General features: G+C 37.5%; 1 long non-coding RNA gene across 1 annotated transcript; it reads left to right on the top strand.

The window, feature by feature from the left end:
• The first annotated feature begins 1809 nt into the window (after positions 1–1809).
• LOC131689715 (uncharacterized) lies at positions 1810–7980 on the top strand. Its single transcript, XR_009305457.1, has 4 exons — positions 1810–1859; positions 5071–5104; positions 7161–7322; positions 7392–7980. It is a non-coding gene; the product is annotated as an uncharacterized LOC131689715 (long non-coding RNA).
• The last annotated feature ends 213 nt before the right edge of the window (positions 7981–8193 follow it).

The raw sequence follows: 8193 nt of genomic DNA, 5'->3' as shown, positions 1-8193 counted from the left end.
ACCAAGTTCCATAACAAAGGTGACAGAACGCCGCCCTGAGGACAACCGCAAATACTCAACTTCCGTATCTCAGACTGTCGCAGTGACGAGCAAAAAAATGGTAAATGATATGTAACGAAATTTTGGTCCAATTTTCAACGCATATAATTCAGTCATCTCACGATAAATTTTCATATTTTTTGCGCATATCGCTCGGAAATATTTCTAACAATAGATTCCAATAAATAAACCCAAAGATTTTTTTTTATCACAGCATTAAGAACATAAATAATGTAAAACCTAGTCAAAAAAATACCGCGCATTTACACAGAAGATAGCGCTTCCCAAGTCCGACACGACAGATTCGTGTACCTAGCGCGCTACGCTTCTATAAATGACGTCATCATCGACTATTTAAAGAACGGATTTGGCCGGACAAGCTCAGTTGTCTGTTGAACGGCAGGCGGAGCAGATCACTGCGCTGTGTGTTTTCACAGCCAGTGTAGCTGAGTTAGAAGTCCGTTCGTACACAAAATAGCTGGTACATTCGAGCTCCATTTGCAGACAAGGTTAACGTAGTGTCGTGGTACTAGTTGTCTCTTTCGCTCTACCCATCATTATCAGCGTTGACTCATTTTGCCTTATGCGCTTGGGTGCAATGTTTGAGGCGAATGGGTAGGGTTACCATATTCACAGATTTTTATGTAATGTCACTAATTTTTTTCACAATTTTCTTATTACATATTTTTTTTCACAGATGGCAGATTTTTGACATTTTACTTAAAATTTCACATATTTTTGGAAACATTGTGATTTTTCACAGATTTCTCGGAAATTTATCACAGATTTTTTTCCTGATTCAATAATCACAGACGGTAAAAAAGGCTGCTCCCTGTATTTTTTTATCTAACCAATCGCGGCCAGGTTACTGTTAATCGGATCCCTAGGGGTCCATACTAAATATCTTAATACTTGTGATTCCATTTCTACTGCGCCAACAAATTCCATAGTCACTTCTTATGAACGATTTCTACATGCAAAGGGAAAAGCATTTTACCTTATGCCACCCAAGGGTATCAAAGAGCTCTTTGGGCCCGACTACACCATACTTTTCAGATCCCTAGGAACCTATGCTAAATATCTAAACACTTGTGATTTCATTTCTCCTGCTCCGACAAATTCTATGGTCACTTTTTATGAACGATTTCTACATGTAAAGGGAAAAGCATTTTACCTTATGCCACCCAAGGGTATCAAAGAGCTCTTTGGGCCCGACTACACCATACTTTTCAGATCCCTAGGAACCTATGCTTAATATCTAAATACTTGTGATTTCATTTCTATTTACCTTATGGGACCCAACTGCATCATATTTTTCAGATCCCTAGGGGCGTATGCTATGCTCTTACGGCCCGACAGCGTTATGTTCTTTGCAGAGATCTATTCTAGACATCTCAATAAATGTATTTTCATTTCTACTGTTCTGTTTACATATCTATAGTTTTATATATTTTGTAGGCTCTCTCTCTGACACCCACAGTAATAAACAATAAAGTTGTAATTTTGTGATATTTAAACTAGTTTCTCGTTGGATTTAATAAAAAAAATCGCCATTGCTTGATTAGTTTTATCAAAATTTATTCATCTTTAAATTTTAAAAAAATGGTTGTTAAATTTTGGTGGTTTAATTCACATGCTTACATATCTGAAATACAGGTGGCGCTGTTTTAGTTTAGCTATTTGCCACTAGATGTCGCTACTAGTACCTCTAAAATATTTTGGCAGATGGATTTTTTGGCGGTTAGTTTCACCCAAGTTCACCCAAGTCTGTTCGTGTGCATTTTTGACACTTTCTTCAGTAGCTTGTGTATAAAGTGTCTGTAAGTTGAAATTATTCTATTTGTAAATCTTTAGTTTTAGCCTAGGTTTAAGCCTGTCATGGAAATGACAATACAAAGGAAAAAAAATCTTTAGTTTATGATACCTTATTTGTTTACATACTAGGATAGGATCCGCCAGCTCTGTCCCCTGTTTTTGAACCAATCCTGAACCAGTTCGTGATTGGTGGAAAGTGACACTAGCAGACGTTCGGTTTAAAAACAAGATACAAAAGGGCTGCTTGGAAGTGTTGTCGGATATTGTGATATAAGACACCCTAGTATAAAACAAAACGACGATTGTGTACTGTTCTTTTTTTGTTTTTCGAGATTTCGTGCGTCTAATTTACATAAGCGTACCATATGCGGCCCGACTTGTCAACTTTGATTTTTCCAGAAACGTGAAATTGGTTTATATAGAATATATTAATCTGAACAATTTATGTTTTGTACACAATCGAAACAAAACTAATATTTTGGGAACATTGGTCAGGCGGGGTGTGTCATTTTCAACAGGGATTAGCAAAATATAAGAAGAGGTGTAGAAAAAGAAGCCAGCTGTCGGATCCTACACAGAAAACTTGCATTACCCTAAGACAAGACGTGACAATAAGGGGGGCTGTTTTTGTTCCAATTTTACGTCAGAATGGTCCAGCTCCTGATTGGTTGATTCTGACTTTTTGCACCGTACGCAATGTTACTGCAGGGATATCGAAATGATGTTTGGCAGTGTTGCTATATTTATAGGAAAAGAGTGTCATTACTTTTGACAAATAAAATTATTATCGTAAAACAGTAAAACCACAGATAACAGACGTTTAAGCTCGATTCGAATCGTGTGTCAATACCCGCTACTGAAATTCCGAAAAAATCAGACGACTGAAATACGTTTGGCAAACGTTTGTAGATGACACAGTGATCGATGCAATGCAGTTAGAGTGCCGTCAAATAGGTGTAGTAAACAGCGCAGATGGCAATAGTGAAACACGGATTTCCAACGTTTATCAGTTTGAAAGTTTACACAGGTTTTTTAATAAATTTAGTTCTAACCTAAACGTCTGTTATCTGTGGTAAAACAGACTAAATTGAGCTGAAATTGTGTGGCAAAGTGACGCAAGTATTTGTCATGCATTTACCGTATACGTGGTTGATTAACTTTAGCAAAAATAAGACAAAGACCACACTATAATCTAAAATTATTCGGAAAATGGCTTAATCAAACCTTATTAAACACCCATGATATGGAAAAACAGTGCCCTTCATCAATATAGTGGATTCAAGATACAAAATATTGTCTATCTCGAGATAATCTGGCATTTCGTCGAGTTCTTGCTATATGGGATAGACACGAGTGCGATCGAAACAAAAACAAACGTGAAAACGTTTTCTCACTCGCACTGATGCAAACTAGATGGGCGCGTAACTGAAAAGTCGCAACGTGGATTTAAGAAAAGATTCGCAATATTGTCGGCATAAAATAAATTTACAAGACTCCATTTGCATTAATAAAAATAGCAACACTGTTCGGAAGATTTCGGCAGGGTGAAAATGTACGAAAAGAAGAATGTCGAAGGAAAAATAAGAAGCAGATTGTCACGTCTTGTCTTAGGCATTACCTAGCAGTAGGTAATTTTTTGAATCTGTGCATCCTACTTCCTCCAACGAAAAACGAAAGAGAGAGTCTAAATTTACCCAAAAATAATGAGATATTCCCCAAAGCCGACTAAACTTCATCCCATTAATTTTAAGCTAAGATAGGATCCGCCAGCTGGCTTCTTATATTTTACTAATCCCTGTTGAAAACGACATACCCCACTCGACCAATGTTGCCAAAATATTTGTTTTGTTTCGGTCGTATATTTGTTCTGATTAAAATATTCTATATTATGTACCAATTTCATGCTTCTGGAAAAATCAAAGATTTAGTCTTTATATCCGCATTTAAACGATCATAACTTTTTTTCCATCGGAATACAGAAAAACAAAATAATATATATTCATTGTTGGACATTACGAAAAATATCTTCATGCCTCTTCATTTTTGTAAGTTGCTTTCTGAGTCAAGCAACCTCTGTCGCAAGAATAATCTTCTCTGTTCGGATTTATTTTAAATATTCTACAACAACTTTTCTGCAAGGTTTAATTTTTGTTTTGGAGCAATGTATAGGTTTGTTCCAGTACTACATGTGATCGTTTCGAAGAAAACAGCAGTAGAAAATACACGCTCCTATTTACATCGATGATCGATTCAGTTGAAAACTGTAAAATTGAACTGTATCGATAATACCAAAGGAAGAACAAGAAGCGACTTCCGGGATAACTTTCTCCCTGTTTGCTCAGTACTTCCAATTTATTCGGTACTGGAACAAAGACAATGTTTACATGAAGCTCAAAATATTGTCATACTTACGCTACACAGCCTGTTGATTTCGAAAAGCGGCATTTTTGCATTATTCCGCACACAGAACAGAATCCACGATAACCGCGCTACCGGATCTCTTGGGAACTTCAGTTCTGGATAATACAGCTATCTGCTACGCCGCCATGATTTCTACGCCAACATCTAAAACGTCGCGTTAGGGTCGATCCACAATAAACAGAATCACTTTCATTCAACACCATTTTATAATAGTCGAGTTCATTTAATTTGTTGGTGCACCATGGTGTAAAGTTTATGTTATTCACCGACATGTCCAAAACAACACATTACTTCAATCAGCTATTTAATATTTTGAGACTTTTAACAAATGTCTCAAAATTGAGTCATACCGCACAATACCTGACTAGTGAAAATCGAGCTTCGAACAAAACAAGCAGAACAATTTGAACTGTCAGTGGGACCCATAATTTGTGTGAACGCTGAGATGTTGACTTATGTCAGTTTAATACAAATGGGATAGGGGTGCCATATACGTGGGATAATATGTTTGATTTCGTCTGCCAAATAATGCCTGCACTTCATAAAGCGGTATCTCGAGAAAACAAAAAAATCAACACAGTTAACAATCGTCGTTTTATGTTTGATATCACAATATGACAACACTTCCAAGCAGCCCTTTAGTACTTTTAGTTTCCAAGTCGAAGGTTTGCCTATGTCACTTTCATCCAATCACGATCTGGTTCAGAATTGGCTCAAAAACAGGGGACAGAGCTGGTGGATCCTATCCTAGATTTTAAGTAAAAAAATCATTCCCTCTCCCTTGTTTTCCGGCAGTGAAATAAGGACAGCAAATTAAAATTAGCTACTGGTAGGTAATGGATTTTAAGTGTGTATCCTACACGCAACCGAAGACTCCATATCAAGAAGACTGATATCTCTTTCCTTCCCCCATACAAACGAGAAGCGACAGAGGTTACAGCGCCTCTATTGGAAGAAGGGAGGAAGCTTTATGTAAAAATGTATATGTGTGTGTGCATCACTATGGAAAGTACCACCTTTACCCGCAAGTGGCGTTGCTGTTACTGTCTCCGGATTATGGACAGAGTTGCCAGTCTTCTTGATATGGAGTCTTCGACGCAACCTAATGTCGTTTTCGTTTTTGACAGTGCACTACACCGGTCAGAGATGCCAGATTTGCAGACAAGTCTGCAAATTCGCAGACTTTTAAGCTGCAGATTTTTTCGATAACGCAGATATTTGCAGATTTGCTAGTTTGGTTGCAGATATTTGCAGATTTTTTAGTTTTGTTGCAGATATTTGCAGATTTTTGAATATAAAGGCTTTTGGTTACACTAGCTTTCCTGACATTTTTTGTTCTTCCCAGACTTTTAAAATTATTATTGCAGACATTTGAAAAAAGTACCTGGCATCTCTGACACCGGTGTAGTCGGTGCTACACTCATTCAAACTTGGGTGTAATCAGTCTGTCTCTTTTTTTGCACTACACCGGTGTAGCACCAGGTAAAAACGAAAACGCTATAAGAGAAGAGAAGACAATCGCGTAGCCAATTTGATCCAGTCCTAACCTCAATATTGAACCAGCTTCTGATTGGTCGTTTTGCCAGTCAAGAGCGTTCATAATATTTTCAAACGGGATGAAAAACGGTGCTGCTGAATTTATTTTGACTAGAAAAACTCATAGTAAGAGAACTGCGGAGAAAAAAACAGCATTTTTGGCAACGTATGCCCCGGCATTGTATGGCAACACGTCCAATGTTATAAGGATAGGCAATGTTCGATTGGATTCGTTTTTTTGACAGCTAAACGCGAATCCAATCGACCCAAAATGGAGTCTCCGCAGTTCTCTTTCTAGAGTTTTTCTAATTTTGACTACTTTTCATACACATGAATATTTCATGCCAATTCAAAAAATACCCTGAATGACGATAGACACGAATAAACATAAAATTCAATTTTTAAATGCAGCTAGTATTGTGAATTCTTGACAGAGGGTCGATATTTGAGGTACAATTATTTTCAGCAATTGTGAAAAACATGCAAATGGAATCTGGCAACGATGGATGCTTGTTGTCTTGGGAATTATAAGGTTTGTTCCAGTACATAGAAGTTACTCCCTGTTGCTCCGGAGCAAAAAATTCTTGCTCCTTTTCACTCCGGTTTGCCACCACAAGAAGAAAAAAGAGAAGAAGATAGTACAGGAACGATTTTCTCCCTGTTTGCTCCGGAGTACTTCCAGTTTCTCCTGGTACTGGAACAAACCTATAATTAAGATTTCTGACAGCTCATTTACAACCACAGATGCAAACTCAAGTCAAAGGAAATTGGTTTGTTTTCATCAGGAAATATCTAACCTCAATCGATTTTTGCACGGCAAAATATTTTGTTTTCATCACGAAATAATTCAGCGCCTTTTCTTTTTCAACGGGAATAGAAAGGTCAATTACGTATACGACAGGGCCTGGTAGATAAGATTAAGAAGAGCAAGAAGCCTGTTGTCGTCTCTTCTTATAGCACGCAACCATAAAATAACCTACAGAATAAGTTCTTTTAACTTAAATTTAGGTACTTTTAAACTTTGCGTCGCTTTCGCACTTATTAGTGTTGTCAAAAACAAAACGAGAGATTCGACTCAGTCGAGGTCTTCCGTGCAGTAACAGTAAGGTACTTTTAAGTTGGTTGGGGTATACTCAAAATTAGGTAAATTCAACTTAAATTTAAGTAAATTAAACTCAAGGTTGAGTTATTTTTTTGCCGTAGTTAAATGGAAACTACCTTCAACACGGTTTACCTAATTTTACCTTCCTGCACGATACCACGAGATTGAGTCAAAAGTACTGAATTTTAGGTAGTTTTTCGGTGGCGTGTAGGTTACATATATAAATATATATTAATTTGGTTTTCAGTTTTCGTCATGGTAGCGGAATTTCAAGCTGTTGTTTTTGCTGCTGGCAAAGGAAGTCGTTTCCCGGAGATCTTGGAGGGAAAACCAAAATGTTTACTTCCAATCGGGTCGTACCCTTTGATTTGGTACCCCTTAAAACTGTTACAACGGCACGGATTCACAGGTATGTTGCTATCAATTTATATTTATGTTTATTTGTGCCGATAGTCTGTTTGCGTATTTGTCTTATTAGGCAATCCATTAGACGTTTGTTTGACAATTCAGCGGTGGGTTCTGTCAACAAGTCTACTCCTGCGAACAGAAAAACTCGTCCGACAAATAACTTTGTTAGTCCGATTCGTTTGATGTTGGATCGAGTCAACGATATTGTCGGACGTCGCACCCCTCGGAGTAACGTCAGAATAAGTAAACAAGAAATAATCAGCTGATCAGAAACGTCTCATGGATTGCATAATATCATGCCAAGGAAATGTAATTTATTAGGTTGCGATATTCTGTTGGTTACATTTATATACCTGAAGGCTAGTTTACAGTTTGTAAAACGTATCAATAAAATTACAACCACGGGATTGGGGTCCCTGTGTATTTTAAATAGAGTCTGAGTAGGGAAATGAGTCTACACAAAAATGACAGTTTTCACAAAGTGTAAACCTAACCGTGGGAATCATCACGGGATGTTAACTCTCTACACAAAAATCCGGCCGGGAACAATTCACCGCCGGGGAAAATTGTATTTTTATTAGGTTTAAAATTCAGTGCCGGCTAAATTGCCCGACTTTGTGATCGACAAATTTATAGATTGCTGCACCGACGCTTATGAGAGTTAAAGTTGGACAGAGAAAGGGTAAAATTCGCAAACGAAAAAAGCAGTTTTTTTCCACACCGTATGTCAGATCAATCAGCAGTACTGTTTCTACATACGCTGATTTATTTTTATGAAGATCTGACATACGGTGTGGAAAAAACAGGGATTCCATGAGAAACCGGCCGACCGCAAAATATGACCATCGTCGATTCGAACGAAACTTTGCAGG

This window comes from Topomyia yanbarensis, chromosome 3 (genome assembly GCF_030247195.1).
Source record: "Topomyia yanbarensis strain Yona2022 chromosome 3, ASM3024719v1, whole genome shotgun sequence".
In the NCBI taxonomy this organism is placed as follows: Eukaryota; Metazoa; Arthropoda; class Insecta; order Diptera; family Culicidae; genus Topomyia; species Topomyia yanbarensis.
The sequence above is the reverse complement of the archived record's forward strand: the minus strand, read 5'-3'. Positions and strand labels throughout refer to the sequence as shown.